The sequence below is a fragment of the Canis lupus genome, chromosome 19 (assembly GCF_003254725.2).
Source record: "Canis lupus dingo isolate Sandy chromosome 19, ASM325472v2, whole genome shotgun sequence".
NCBI classification, from domain to species: Eukaryota; Metazoa; Chordata; class Mammalia; order Carnivora; family Canidae; genus Canis; species Canis lupus.
The window spans coordinates 21,154,099-21,170,556 of record NC_064261.1 but is presented as its reverse complement, the minus strand read 5'-3'; the positions used below and the strand labels follow the sequence as shown (position 1 = coordinate 21,170,556).

At 41.2% G+C, this 16,458-nt stretch overlaps 1 protein-coding gene across 10 annotated transcripts in view; it reads right to left on the bottom strand.

Annotated features, from left to right (window-relative positions):
- Window positions 1-16,060, bottom strand: part of LOC112652438 (cryptic protein) — an 81,705-nt gene extending 65,645 nt beyond the window's left edge. For 6 of the 10 annotated variants that reach the window (XR_007403947.1, XR_007403949.1, XM_049097355.1 and 3 more), the window contains exons 1-6: window positions 15,961-16,060; window positions 10,866-11,088; window positions 6,854-7,114; window positions 2,875-3,009; window positions 1,443-1,566; window positions 701-779 (exon numbers count right to left, since the gene is read on the bottom strand). The gene's annotated coding sequence lies outside the window, so the exon portion shown is untranslated. Of the gene's footprint in view, window positions 1-700; window positions 780-1,442; window positions 1,567-2,874; window positions 3,010-3,882; window positions 4,183-6,853; window positions 7,115-10,865; window positions 11,089-15,960 lie in introns of those variants that run through there. The other 4 variants (XM_049097356.1, XM_049097359.1, XM_049097358.1 and 1 more) reach the window with 4 other exon arrangements.
- Between the last annotated feature and the right edge of the window lie 398 nt (window positions 16,061-16,458).

Sequence of the window (16,458 nt, the reverse complement as noted above, 5' to 3'; positions counted from 1 at the left end):
AGAGAAATGAGGACAGGTTTCCCAGGAGAGTGGACACAGCACAAACCATTTAGAGTGTGAGTCTGTCTTATTTATCTCTGTATTCTCCAGCACATCATAGAAACACAATAATTAGCAACTGCCTTAGGCAGTGGGTCAGGAGAGTTGTTAAGCCTGTGACATTTGGAATCTGGGGACCTCAATTCGAATCACAGCTTCTCTACCTATATGCTGTGTGACTCTGGAGAGGTCACGTCATCTCTCGGAGATTCTATTTCTCAGCATGTAGGGTGAGAACAAACTTCAAGAATCCTGGGGTCAGTTAAGAGACTAATTCATGAAGGAGTGCCTGGGTGCTTCTGCTGGTTGATTGTTGAACTCTTGGTTTCAGCTTAGGTCAGGATCTCAGGGTACTGAAATTGCACCCTGAGTCAGACTCTCTGGTCACCAAGGAGTCAGCTGGAAATTCTTTCCCTCTCCCCCTCCATCCATCTCTGCCTTTACCTCCCCACAGAGCCTACACTTGTGCACACAATCTTCTCTCTGAAGTAAATAAATAAAATCTTTTTAAAAGAGAGAGAAAAGCTACTTGGCAAAAGGAGCCTGACACACGCGGAGTGTTCCACAAGCTATAGCTGCTTAATACTGTCACCTCAATGTCAAAGGGCCCAGGTAAACACTCGGATCCCCATTTGCCTTCTGGAGATTGAGGAGGGCTCACCAGATCTTCTCTCTTCCTTGTCCACACTGGGACTGAGGAATCAGAAATGCGGGTTGTTGCAGTGGCTGTAGAGCAGCATCTAGTGGAAGGAAAGAATAAGTGACAGCGTCACAGGGACATTTGGTATAGAAAGTTCTAAACACAGGGACAAATGTTGGCAGAGATGTCAGGGAAGTGACCCATATGTGCATGGGAGGTCAGGCATGATCCCCTTGATGGGATCCAGGACTCAGTGCCAATGGAGGAGTGACATTCTCCCTCCTCTCTGGCCTCATTGAAGCTGGGTCTCCTGCTCCATGGGCTCAGATGCCCATCCTTCATGTTCTGCTCCATCTGTGCTGTGTCCAGCTAAGGACACTGCCTCCACCACAGCCCCCAAGTCTTCACAATCACGTTACCAATGAAGTAGTGGCCTCAATACAACACACAACCAGGGCATCTCCAGGCTCCAGGCAACTCATCCGCAGCTAGGCCTGTGTCCCCCTGACTCCAGGTCCTTGGGTTTCTGGCTCTGCAGGATACTCATCATACTGTCACTTCCATCTTTCCCCATTGTCCTGCCTTCCCTGGTGCCCCTGTGCACAGCCCCACCCCCTCCACCTTTGGGTGAAATAATCCAGAACAAACCAGTTTTCTCCGCTGTCCTTGACTGCCACCAAGGGCAGGGATTCAGGCACACCACCACCCCCAGGTTCTGATGGGTGAGTGAGAGTTGTGGAAAGCATGAAGCATATGTACATACACACAAGGGGTATTCCAGAAGCAGAAGCAAGTACTGCATCTTCAGATCATCATCAGTGAGAGAAGAGCATCCGCATTTTCATGTAAATTCCTTTCTGACAGCACTTCCAGTGCACTTCAAGGATCTTGTGGATATAAACAGTACTATAATTAAAATATGCTAAGCTTACAAAGTAGATTATTAAAGGATTGGTACCATATACTCCAGACTTCTTAATACCCCAATATATGCTAATCCCAAATCTAAGTCCAGCTTCCAGTGCTGTAACAAAAAATACTTTTCCATCAAGTAGGTATAGATTTTGTCGCTAGTCTTAATAATATAAACCTTTAGTAAAATCAAATGTGTACCATGATATTTATTCATTTAGATGCAATGATATATTTACATTGCATATCATGTAAAATACAGTTATTGCTGTTATACTTTTCACATTTAGAAAATGATTCTTCTTACTCAAATTCTTTACAGATATCACTAATATCAAGTTATTTTAATAAAACCCACAAAGGCATTTCTAAAATCTTTTAAACAGGGATCCCTGGGTGGCGCAGCAGTTTGGCGCCTGCCTTTGGCCCAGGGCATGATCCTGGAACCCGGGATCGAATCCCACGTTGATGCATGAAACCTGCTTCTCCCTCTGCCTGTGTCTCTGCCTCTCTCTCTCTCTCTCTCTCTCTGTGTGTGTGTGTGACTGTGATTATCATAAATAAATAAAAATTAAAAAAAAATAAAAAAATTAACATCTTTTAAACATTGGATGCCTGGGTGGATCAGTAGAATGGTGCCTGCCTTCAGCCCAGGGCATGATCCTGGACCTGGGTTGAGTCCCACTTCAGGCTCCCTGCATGGAGCCTGCTTCTCCCACTGCCTGTGTCTCTGCCTCTCTCTTTCTCTGTGCGTGTGTGTGTGTCTCATGAATGGTTATAAAATGTTTAAAAATAAATAATTAAAAAAATAAAATATTTAAACCAGTTTTCCTGGGCCAGTCACATTTCCATCTATGTGGCAAGATTACAGGAATTTTGACTGAAGGAGTTCCAACAAATAGCAATGAAGCATTGGTGTGGAATTAAGACATTTACAAAATTAATTGGATATGTATCAGTGACCTCCATAATATCACTATAGGAATATTCCTTCAAATAGCTGGAAACACACTAGTGTATACCACCCATGTGTATGAGCAGCAGTCCATCTTCCAAAAAATAACTACTCACAAAGTTTAATTTCTTTACTTTTTTTCTGATTGCACCAAGTCACCTCTTTAAGTCTCCAAAACTTAACACTGAGCTATTTTCAGGACAATGTATCTTCTCCCAAACTGTCCTTTGCTTTTCTCAATCCAGTTGTTGAGAGAACCCTTTGAGCTCCAGAATGCTTAAGGACTCTCTCCCTAATGGTTTAATGGTATGGAGAAGCGGGAACACACCTAAAAATAAGCCATGGGGAAGTACACCAGATGTCACCAGTATGGATTCTTGGAGAGGAGACTATTGATTTGGGGTGGCTCTTGTTTTCTCTGTTTGGCAGATCTGCCCCAGATGTGAGCTGTGCCTTTGGAGCACTGTGCATTAGAGCAGAGAAGGGTAGGGTCATGAGCACTATACATGGCCTCCAGGAGGCTTGGGTCTGAACACCCGGGACCCTCTCACCCAAGCGCCTGCATGGCGACCAGAGGACCCAGTGTTAACTAACAATAACTTTGTGTTTGGAGGTCTCAGGGCCCTTACCTTAAGTCAGAATCCTGGAGGCCTATCTGGGGAGAGTCCCATTATTGGGGAGTAGAGGACCCAGTGCCATCAAAGGCAAGGCTGAGCTTATGCACTACTATGTCCCTGCGTCTAGCCTAGCAGTTGTGCATCCACACTGAACACCATGAGGAAGAGCCTAGCTAGCTGTCAGGGTCTCTCCCCAACCACCTGCCCAGGCCTAGGCTGGACATAGAAATATCCATCAATAAGCTCACTTCCTTCAGGTTCCAGATCTATAACACTGGGGATTTTGCTGGGAAGCAAATCTGACCTGAAAGGGCAGCTGGTGGTATGTCTGGGTGGCTAGTGACACATATACTTTCCATTCAGGGGGTGCTCCTGGGGTCCTGGGATTGAGTCCTGCAGCGGGCTCCCCAGTGGAGCCTACTTCTCCCTCTGCTTATGTTTCTGTCTCTCTCTGTATCTCTCATGGGTATATTATGAAATTAAATAAGGAAAGGGCAGGTTGCTTGAAAGATAGCTGTTGCCCAGGTTTCTGCAGCTTGTACCCCACTCATGCTTCTAGCACCACTCATCTCCCATGTCTGCATTTCTTCAGAATATTGGAGAACCAAGCCTCTGAGGGACAGGGAGGAGGGGGAGGCAAATGAGCCAGATAGAAGTCCACCCTTTGCAGTGTGAATTCCACCACAGAGCCTGAAGAGCGATGCTTCTGTATTTCCAACCTGGCCTATCCTGCCATGTTCATCCTCACTGCCATGGGAACCAGTCAGAGCATCATATCCTGGTTGTCACTGGAGACCATCCTGGCCTGAAATCAGGAGGGAAAACATTCTTGTCCTTGCATCATTGTAAGGAGGACATGAGCCTGTCTTAACTTCTGCCTTGCTTGACCTCATATAGAGAAAGTCTCCTTCCTCTGTGCCCCATCCCTTGGCCTTCTTCCTCAGGTTCAGGTGTATGTTGCTCACCAGGTCCTCGATGGAATATCTGGGGAGATGCCCAAAATCCAGCCTAGCCCTGGGAACTCTGCTTGGGGATCCCAGGGTGCTGCTACAATAGACCCACTCCTCCCACCACATATGGTCAGACACACAGCATTCCACTCACACTGCCTTCCCTGAGGTTTTGCCCCAGGTTTGGCGAGTGTGAGAACCCATGGATCTAATGTAACTTGAGAAGGAGGCTCTGGGCCCATTTCTCTGCAAACCTGGAACAGGTGGATTCCCCCTGACACCTACGGTTCTTCTGCTTCCCCCTTGTTTTCCTCCTGTAACCCTCGTCTGTCTTCTGCGTGTTTTATAAACAAAGCCTCTGTTCTTTTTCTTTCACATAATTCACAAGAATGCCCTTGCATATAATCCAGCGTGGAGAGAGTGGATGTGGTAGAGTGTCCAAGACCAATCATCAAGGACATATGGGGCTCAAACGGATCCCTGGAAAGAAATATTTTTCTCATGTGCTCTCTTGGCCTCCGTAGGGAGACACCAGGAGCTATGGACTCATTCCAGGGAGACTCCCTCCATCAGTCTTGGGAACAGCAATGACCATAGAAGCAAGTAACCTCTGCCCTCTGGCTGCAGTTTATTGGAGCAGATGTAGTCAGGTGACCCAGCACAGCCTCAACTCAATGGTTGTGCTAGGCCATTCAGAATTGGGGGGTCCACATTCTAGAGGCTCCTATTTCTGGAGCATTTTCTAAATTTTGGGAATGACACCAAGTAACTTGGTGTCCATCTCATCCTCACAACAGGTTAGTGTGATCATTGTTATCCCCATTTATATACAAGCAAAAAGGCCAGGAATTATAAGGGTCAAGATGAAGGTTACACAGTGAGGAAGTAGCAGGGATGAGGTTCAGTTATGTGTATGTCTGACCAGAGACTGTGATCTTAACCACCACGTGGTGCTGCCTTTCTTACTGGGCTCCACATCTCCCTAGACCACCCCAGTACCCCATACCCCAATATTCAAGTCTTTCCACAACAACATGCAATTCTCCAAATGCATCATGCTGGTGGTCGCATCTGAGCTCCTTGTGTGTTTTTCCTTCTGCTTTTGTGTCCTCCCTGGCTCTGTAACCTCAGATATGTCAGTCCTTACTCCATTTCATGGACCTAAGTTTCCTTGTGTGCAGAATGGGAAACACACGGATTGTCACACACAAAACACACTTTGTGGACCTCACAAAGTCCACATCAGGTGCAATTGATGACTGTGAGAGCAGTTGGTAGACTTTCCATTCTGGTAGCACATCAGTGAGTGCAGTACAAAACTGGACAACTAAAAAAAAAAAAAACTGGACAACTGAGGTCCCAGACAAGAAAGATAAAATGGGCTGCTGTGTTGAACTAGTAGCACGGTACTTACCTGTAGTGTAGTGTCAGAAATAAGCTTTATAAAACTAAAAAAAAAAAAAAAGAGCAAGGGATGCCGGGGTTGCTCAGCAGTTGAGCATCTATCTTTGATTCAGGGTGTGATCCTGGAGTCCCAGTATCGAATGCCCCATAGGGAAATTTTTTTCTGTTCTATTTAGTCTATTAGTCTATTGTATTTATTCTCTAATCTATTGTTACAAAATCATCCAGTATGTGAGAGATTTAAAAACTGAATTTATATAATTTACAAATAGTCATAGTTGTGAAGAAGAGTACAGGGGACAGACTTCCACGTCCATTAAAAAAGAGAGAGGGTGAAAGGAATATGATCAGTGGAATGGTAATAGTGCTCTATGGGGACACATGGTATCTATGTTTGGGGTGAGTGCATTTTCAATAAACATAAGTGACAATTACAGGAGGTACACCTAAAACTAATGTAACCTAGTGGGTCATCTTCACCTGAATTAAAATCAGTAATATGTGGTCAGGAGGGTGGCTCCTTTGGATCAGCAACTACCTTTGGCTCAGGTCATGTTCCCAGGATCCTGAGTTACATACTACTATGCATGTGTCAAAACATTCCCTAATGCAGAGCAGTCCTTAATATGAGTGGTCAATGTTGATAATATCTTTACACCAGTTTGTTAAATGTGATAAATGCTCCACACAGGTGTAGGTGTGAATAATTGTGGAGATTATGTGCCAAGGCATAGGGTGATAGGGTTATTTTAATATTATATGCTGCATTATGACATCACCCTAACCGCAATGTCAGTAACACGGTCTATTTATTAAAATACAATAAGAGGTTTATTTGCAAACATTTAACACGGATTAAGTATGCAAATGTTAGCTTCACAACACCTACCATTATGTCTGACCAACATAGAGTTCTTTACTATTTTGGGTATAAACTAATGACTGACCATTTAAATTAAGATTTTCAAACAAAAAATATAAAGAATATGGCTTGGTATATTTGTCTTTATAATAGCACCCTGAGCAAAATTGCATAATGGTTCTTTTTTTCTGTAAAGAAAGCAAAAGAGAAAGTGTAAGGAGGAGAGGGGCAGAGGGAAAGGAAGAGAGAATACCAAGCAGGCTCCATGCTGAATATGGGTTAATATGATGACCTTGAGATCATGACCAGAGGTGAAAACCAGGAGGAGGAAATTTAACTGACATAAACACCTAGATGCCCCAATGACAATATTTCTTGAGTCAATTTAATGAATGAATTTTCATTGTATCTTCCATTGATGTCTTTTATGGGTGAATTTTTCTGTTTCTGAAAACTTGAAATATTTTTGCTTACTTCTCAGTTCAGATGTATCCAGCTGGTTTCATAAATAGTTTTGGGTTTTGGTTTTTAACTCTAGATCCTGGGAAATGGATGACCATAGTAAGAGCTGTTGATATCTTTATGTGAGAAGACCATCCAAAAAGAGTGATAAGATTATCAAAATTCAAAATTTGATTCCAATACTGGTCATTTGCCTTGCAGAGAAACCTGAGTCACAGTGGGGTGCAGAAAATCTTCAGAGAAGCCATAGTCTTAAAGTATCCAACTGAGAGTCTAAACAGATAAAGTAAAAAATAATAATAATAAAAAAATAAACAGATAAAGCCACGATGAAAAAACATGGAGTCCCCCCTCTAATATTTAAAAAGATCTGTTATATAATCTAGTAATCTGAGTTTTGGCAAATATGTCTCAAAGAGTTGAAATCTGACTGTCACAGAGTTATCTGCACATGATCTGCAACATCATTCACAACACCCAAGAAAAAAAGAAAGGATTTCACTTCCATTGATGAACAAAAGGATAAAAAAATTAGTCTATCTCCACAAGGAAATATTATTTCTTATCACACTTTCCCACTAAAGTGGTAAATATTATCCCACTTTAAAAGGAAGGAAATCACAATAATAATGATAACATGGATGGGCCTGGAGGCCCTTATATTAAGAGGAATAAGCAGGTAGTGTGAGACAAATACTGAATGATACTTATGTTCCTAACCTAGGAAAGCCAATACACGGCATAAGAGAAAAGAGTAGGAGCCTGAAGGAGGGACAAAGGGGGAAATGTTGCAGGTAGGGTCCAAAGTTTCAGTGATACAAATTCAATGTGTTCTGAAATTCCATCTGCAGACAAGGGCCTGTGATAAGCAACACTGTATTATATGTTTGAAAATCATGAAGAGATTAGATGATATCAAATGCACTTAATGTCAGAAAACAAGAAAATAGCTAGCAGACACTATGTGGGGACATACCTTTCTTTAGGTGAGACAATATAGAAAGACAGAACAACACAGTCTTTGAGAGCACAAGACATGATGTTGATTATGCCAAGAGTTACATAACTGATGAATAAGGGGACTGAGACATGACGTGAGTTGGATCGCAGTGGAGAGAGGTCTGTGAATTGCCTAAGGTCCCAAAGATCATGCTCTGCACGCCTGAACCAAGGGCTGCCTCAGTCTCTTTCTCAAATCCTCCTGCCCTAAGTTCTCTGTGCATGACATTTCATAACATGGAGATGGCCTGAGCGAATAGTAAAGTACAAATCCTATCTAAATCATCCAATCCTGGTTTCAATCCCTGACCAAAAACACAAAGCAGTTGTCCCCAAGTCAAGCTCTGGAATGGCAATGGGAACCCAAAATGTGGTCAACCTCCTCAAGCATTCATACTGCCAGTTGTCTCAAGTGGAGCCTTCCTGGACACCAGGGGACTAGCCCCAATTACAAGTGGACTGCTCACAAGGTGATTCAGAACCCGGGAGCTTCCAAGCATACTGTCCCATGAGGGCTCTGCCAAGACGCAGCTTCCCTTAAACTAACCAGCCATGATGAACAGTTATTGTTAATTCATGTCATTCAGGCATGTTTTAGGTCTCAGGTTGAATGTATTTTCAGACATATTACCATATGTGTCCGATACTGTTTTTTTTCTTAATAAGGCACCATGCCCAACATAGACAAGGGCACATGACTCTAGATCAAGAGTCGCATTCTTCATCAATGAGCCATCCAGGCACTCGCCATTCTGATTCCAATTCTTAGTATTTTTGGGCCACATCCTGAAGTCAGACCGTGCCATGACACTGATTGGCCAGGCATTGATCAGCATTGTATCTCACCTGTACAAGTGAATGGCAAAGGTGTGATGATAGCAAGCTAACCATAAACTGGCCCTTTTGTCTATCTTTCATTGTCCCAGGAGTAGGCTTACAGGATTTCAGCATTACTAGCCTCACCATACAGACAAAGCCATCATGAAAGAAACTCCTCAATTCTGAGCAGATTGAGGTCATGTGCTGAGGGACAGCTCAACAATGACAGACTTCTCTTCCTGACCAGGGTTTCTAATGGTGCCTCCAAACCCTCAGAATCTGCAAACCAAACCATGGCTTGAATTGACACTATCATAGCTTTAAACGGACCATAATAATGCTTTGAACTGACCAGATCTGTGACTTAGGACTGACCAGGCTTCTGTGCACGTTCCTATTAGTGACTATGGAAAGATCTCTCCCACTACAGCTCAAGAGCTTCCCTGAGCTATATAACTACTGAAATGACCTCATAATGGTGAAAATTTTGGGATTTCCCTTGGCACAGGTTGTTCCTGATATACACACAGAAGCTAAAGCTCCTTTACACAGTAACCAATAATCCTATGACTGAGTAATCACTGCAATGTAATTCAATAATAAAAGTATGAGATTTCACACTACAAGCTTGGATTCATATCCTAGCTCCTGAATTCAGAGTTCATGAAACTCATTACTGTGCCTCTATTTATCCACCTGAGGAGGATGGAGTCAACAAAACATTACATATGTGTTTGATGAGCATTGAATGAATAAATGTATGGATAGTGATCACGAAGTCTAAGTAGAAGCTAAATATCATGTCTGAGATCTCACATTTCACAACTTCCAGAGCTGGATTAAAATCTAAGAATATGACTTCCCAGACTATTGTCTTTTACGCAAAGTGGCTTTGCCTAAATACAAGTATTTTACCTTAAAACAATGTATTATTGACAGAATTAAGGTCTCAAAAAATAAAGAAAGGGAAATTGTTTGCTACCTCCCCAAATATACTCTTGGGACCCTTGATCAAAATATACATGACTATCCTGTAGAACGTTCCAATTCTTGAGTCATGATCAGCACATCAAATGTGATGAATAGTAGTTGCAGGAAAGTAGACTCACTAGTATCAAGTCCTGTGTTTTAAAACCTATGAAACAATGTCATTATGCATTATTTATTCCTCACTCACATATACGTGCTTCAAAACTGTGCCTGAGACCTTGACATGTCCTAGAATAAACCATAGCTTAGCTTTGGACAGAGTTCTGGAGGGCAGTTCAGGAGAACTGCGTAATACTTTACATAAAAACCACTCTAATGAACTCTCCTGTTTTCTACTGGCCTTCCAAATGTAAATACTTGCCATTCTCCACTTCTGTAAGATGTCCTTTCTCTACTCATATGTGTACATCACCTATTTTTTAGTATGACTAATAAATGTTTACATGTTTATCTCTTAATTAATCATTAATTTATTAACCAATTATCCAATCTTCAGTGCAAATAGAAAGACTGACTATTTGCAGCATAATCGAGAAAACTATCACTATACTCTCACCATGCTTACACCTGAAGAGGGGAGGAATTATTTGATTAGGGTTAGGATAAAATTGATATCTCTATAAAGTCTTATTTTGGATAATGCCCAAAGTGTAAAAGGAAATGTGTATTAGAGGACATACATTGAAACATAGACACACATATTCACAGAGTGACTTTTGGGCAACCATTCAGATGAAGGTAGCAACATGTCCCTGCAAATACAGAATTTGATCCCCAATTTGGGAGAAACAGTAAGGAAGACATTGTGAACCATTGATAAAACAATGACAAATATCCTCCATATCAACCTTTCTGGATTCACACTGAATTATTAAAATGAATAAATTGAATATATAAATTTGGACACTAACAAATCCTGAAAATAAACATAACCATATTTCCCCCTGTGAGGATCTTTGTAGTGACAAATGAGGGATGCAAGATATAATAGTGAGTAAGACATTTTTTTTTAAATGGAGGCCAAATTTTCAAGGCAACTAGTTTGGTAGAATAATCAAAAATAGAAATGAGGGACTAGAACAAATGAAAACACATAGGTAAAGTCCCCATGACAATACAGGGAGAGGAAACTTCAAACAATGAGAAAAAAAGTTTGAGAAACAGTTAAGTATCCAGTTAGTAACAAAGAGCATTCAGAAGATCTTTATGAACATACCTTCACAGCAGTAACAATTGAGTTTGCCCATTTTCAAATAAGTTAGGTAGAGAGCGGAGAACTCCCTCAATATCAACTTTGATCTACTAAGCTCAAGGGTGTCATTTGGAAAGAGAGGCACAGGTATATTTCTTGTCACCTTGGCAATGTGTGACATCATAGTCCTTTCATAGTGAATGCAGCTGCACAGCAACCAACTTCTGCTGTCTAGACGGGGGTGTATCTGGGGAGACAAGGGAGGTATTTCAGAGCAATTACTTTGTATCAGAAGCTTTTGTAGGACCCTCCAAACTATTTTCCAGAGTGGCTGTTTCAAGTTTCATTCCCATCAGTGTCATCCTTGTCATCGTTAGCTGTAAATTTAGCCATTCTCACCAGTGTGATTTGGTGCCTCATTGTGTTTTTTTTTTTTAAGATTTTATTTATTTATTTATTTATTTATTTATTTATTATCATTTGTTTGTTTTTGTTTGTTTATGAGAGACACAAGAGAGATCGGGAGAGCACAGACACAGGCAGAGGGAGAAGGAGGCTCCACAGAGGGAGCCCAACATGAGACTGTATCCTGAGTCTCCAGAATCACACACCCTGAGCTGAAGGCAGTGCTAAACTGCTGAGCCACAGGCGCTGCCCTCATGGTGGTTTTGATTTTTATTTTACTGTTTACAAGTGAGGGAGGACATTGTTTCACATGCCTTTTGACCACATATCGTCCTCTTCCAAAAAATGCCTGCTCGTATGCTCTGCTTATTTCTCAGGTGATATTAAAATATGTCATTAAAGTTTTAAAAAGAAGAGTTGATAAAACAAGAAAATAGGTGAGATTGTAATAAACTAAAAAATAAAGGACAATTTTATCTTGAAAAAACAAACAAACAAACAAACAAACAAACAAACAATAAACAAACGAATCAAGAATGGAAAACCTTGAGTTGCTATGCAATGTTCCCCCTGGCTGGAGTTTTCTGTTATTTCCATCAGGAAATGTTCTGGTCACCTGTTCTTCCAAATGATGCCCCAAGGAAGGTCCTGCTGCACAGATTCTCAAGGGTCTCTGCCTGGGTGGTGTTGCCCTAACCTTGTCAGGAGGCCAGGCACATTATAAGCTGTTTGTTCCTTAAAACCCCTTATGCCTTTTTTCGGTCTGAGTGGAAAGAAGGCCACACCTCCATCTCCAGGCCTGGAGATGTGTGATGTGGTGATTAACAAACCTGCAGTCTCCGATGGTGCCTGCCTACCCCAATTGTCCCCTAGGGTATCTGGCGGGGGGGACACTGAAATGAGCAATGTTTAGGTTTCCTCAGAGTCTTAGCCACTCTTCTCACCTCCTCTTCCTGGATGAAGGGAAGTTTTGTCCCTTTCTGTGCTTGCTGGGCACCGTAAGTGAACATTCAATCAGCCCAATGGATACCTGCTCTGCCTAAGAGGAAGATGTAGGCTGTGTTCCAGTCCCTTGTATGGACCCAACATGGACTGCAGTTCAGGCCCAGCCTGGGAACCTGGTTGACGGCACCACAAGCTAAGCATGCTCCAACTCTTGCTGATCTAAACCAATTGCCCTGAACCAATACATGGGAACTCTGTTGGCTCAGGCACCCAGTCCTTCTGGCCTCCAGGAAATTGAGACCCCACTCAATTACCTGTGGTTCCTTTCCTTTTTACCAATGAGCTCTTTCAGCCAGGGAAGTCTATTGAGGAGCAGATTTCTAAAGTTCCATATTTTGAACTTCAGTGTTCTTTAACTATCCTGCAGCTGGCTAACACATGAACCCACCCCCAACCTGCCCATTATTCTCCCATATATCACTTATGTTTTATTTCTCCATACTCCACCATGCATGTTTTCAACTTTTTATTTGCAGAGACAGCCGTTCTTGCTTATATCTCAGCTTGAATTCAATGTTGTTTGGGATGGCTTATGTTATGTAGGTAAATTTAGGGGACAAGCTGACAGGAATTATACTCCACAATCTTACATCCCTTTGAAAATTAGATTTTTAATGGACCTAATCCAAACTGATTCAGGAGGTTAGCCTATGAAACTGGCTTTCTTTCATTTTTTTTTTAAAAAATATTTATTTATTTATATTTATGAAAGACTCCCAGGGAGAGAGAAAGAGGCAGAGACACAGGAGGAGGGAGAAGCAGGCTCCATTCTGGGGGCCTGATGTGGGACTTGATCCCGGGACTCCAGGTTCATGCCCTGGGCCAAAGGCAGGAGCCAAACTGCTGAGCCACCCAGGGATCCCCTGAAACTGGCTTTCCCCCAAGGTATTCCAGTATGTTTTGCAAATAAATTCAGCTTTATTTAGGATTACTGAAACTAGAGACAGCTAAGCAGTCACTCTTAAAGGAATGAAAAAGAAACTTCAATTTAAACCATACAAAGAAATACTATTCTGTAATAAAAAGCAATTAAGCTCCTAGAGAGCCTATGTGTTTCAGTGTGTTAAGCTTCTGACTCTTGATTATGCCTCAGGTTCATGACCTCTGGTTCATGAGATCAGGCTTCGTGACAGCCATGTGCTGTGCCTGGAGGCTGCTTAAGATCCTCTCTCTCTCTTCCTCTGCTTTCCCCATACATTGCAGTCTATCCCTCTAAAAATATTAATATAAAAATATTTGACCTATTAAGCCACAAAAAGACATGGATGAATGTTAAATAATAGATAAAATTGAAAAATGTAGGGACTTCAAAAACAACAACACTTTTTATGGCTCCATTTCTGAAAAAAGATCTATATGGATGACAAAAGCTAAATGGTTGCTAAGATTTCTACAGAAAGTGCAACAGCATGAATAGTTGAATAATGGGAATTAAGGCAGTGAAACTACAATGCACATGGTGCATGAATGATATTCATTTGTCAAACCCTGCACTATTGGCACAATACAGAGCTGACCTTCATAGAAATGGTAGGCTTCAATGAAAAACAAAATCACTCCACTGATTTCTTCTTCATGACAAATGTTCCACAATGATGCAAGTTTTAATAATTGTGGCAAATCTGTGCCAGGGAATAGGGATATAGGGATACAGTTTATACTACTTGTTCAAGTATTCTGAGTTATTCTAAATAATAAATTATATTCACTAGAAAGTAATGGCCTCAATTTTTGCTAAGATTTAACAACCAACTAATACTCAAATGGTGGCTGCAAAATATCTATCATGGAATGAGATCAAATATGAGTTGGAAATTAAATTTTACTAGTGTGGTTATAAACTAATGAATCGTCATAAAATTAAAATATACACACATGAAACAAAAATAAGATGCCTTGTTCTGTTGCTCTTAATTATGCCATACTGAGTAAACTAGGATAATAATTCATTTTATTATGTTTAAGACAGGAAGAGAGAGAAGGAAAAGAGGAAGGGCAGAAGGAAAAAGAGAACATCTTAGCAGCTGCCATAGCCAATACGGAGTCCGACATAGGACTGGATTTCAAGACCCGTAGATCATGACCTGAGTAAAAATCAATAAACACTTAACTGACAAAGCCATCCAGGTACCCCTTGAATAATTAATCTTGAATCAACTAACTGAATGAATCTCCACGGAATCTTCAATTGAATCATTTGTATAGTATGTCCTTTGTTATCGCAAGATACAGAATTCCTTGGCCCACATCCCCAAGGAGATAACAGATCTCTTTGAACTTTAGGAATGTTGTCCCAAAAAGTGGAGTTTCACTTACAATCTGTCAAGTATCCTGTGGGGTCTTAAGTAGCTAACTGAGTACAGAGCATGATACATCCTAAGTGTATTAGGACTCTGGACTTGCAGTTGTCACCAAATTTCAAACAGCTCTGGTAAATATTGTGTTCTACATACACAGTCTGGAAAATTTGGGACTGACCAGATCGCTTCTCTGTCTCATCCACACTAGGAACCTAAATAGCAAAAATGGTGTTTGACCTTCTTATCATCCATCTCTTGCTCTCCCTCCCTCTCCTTCCACCACTCACCCCAATTCCAAATCGTCTTTTTTCTTAATGCCTCATCTTTTCAGGCCCTCTCCCCTGTATCATGGGAGTATGGTGCCACTTCTCAGCTCCCCAGTGTAAAATTTCTTGTACACCCTTCCTTCAGGGCATCCCATGTCACAGGTTGGGCTATTTTAATGGTGGTTGTTTGTTGTCAAGATAGAACAGTCAAGGACTGTCTAAGGGACAAATAATACTCTGACTAGGAAAATAATGAGAGGAATTATTGGTTGCCTCTTTAGGATGCTTGCTCAAGGTACTGTTATGAATTTCTACTAGTAGGAAAATCTAGATTATCTGCTGGTATCCTTGGAGGGTTGCTGATAACTTCACAACAGAGTCCAAGTTTATCTGTAGTCAGTCCATTGCCAATTTGTGACTTCCATTCACAGTCCCTGATGGTCCTTTTCTCACTTGCGAGGGGTTGACATATTCAGAGAAAACAAGAGATCCCATGCTTTGCTGCTGCACATGGTCTAGTCATCTTCATATTCAACTGAAGTATAAGATCTTCTTGACCATTCATGTCATGTGAGAACATCTCTATTAAAACTGTTAAGTCTCCATATAGAAGACAAAGGATCAGGGCTATGACCATTATGAAATTAAACAAACAAAAAGAAAAGTTAAGAATGAAAAAAATTTACCTCATACTGGGGAACTGCATTTTCTCAACCTAGACCAATATATTTGTTCCTGGAAGCCATGAAAATCAGCCTGAAAAAAAATCAACCTGAAAGCTAGACAGGTTATTCCTATGGCACTGCACATCCTGTTCTGCCCTGTGATTTTATTGGTCCCAGAAGAGAAGGTGTTAACAATGATAGATATGACACTACGCACCCATTAAGAAATCTAGGGCAATGTGACAGTCCGTCACTATTCATGACAATAGGATTTGATGGATCCATATTCCATGTCGGACATATATTGTATCATCAGTAACATGTGACCAATTACCAAAATTGGAGGTCGCTGGTATACAGGCTTTCCGATTTGTGCAATCTTCACACATGGGAATATTTTTCCAATCTTTGGCATAATGGGTAATTCCCCTGAGTACTGTGCCTTAAAAAAAAATTGTGGTCTTATTTGGGAACTCACATATAAGTTGGAAATTCCAGCGTTGGTGATTCATTTCATTAGATGAAATCCACACTTCCCTGAGGGATTTACCACGAGTTTCCCTAGTGGATGACATGTCCAGCAGTCAGAAAGACAGGGAGTCATGGCACCTGTTTGGCTATGTTCTGACCTAACAATGATTATAATTAGCATAAAAAGTATAAGAGAAGATAAGGAGTGAAAGGGGAGATCTGGGTGAAGGGCCAAAAGGGATCTGTGGAAAGAGAAGAATTATTTTTACTGAGTGGATAGAAAACGGAGAAAGATTTAGATAAGAATCTTGGACATTATCTTGGGTGGAAGCTGCCCACTATCTATCATCATTTGCCTATCTTAGAAGTCTTGTATCAACTGCCTTTTCCAAAGACTGACTGTTTCAAAAGATCTCTGAGGAGGTTGAGAGCCTTATTATTTTGTCTAATTCTGAAATTTTTTTTAATTTATTTTTTATTGGTGTTCAATTTACTAACATACAGA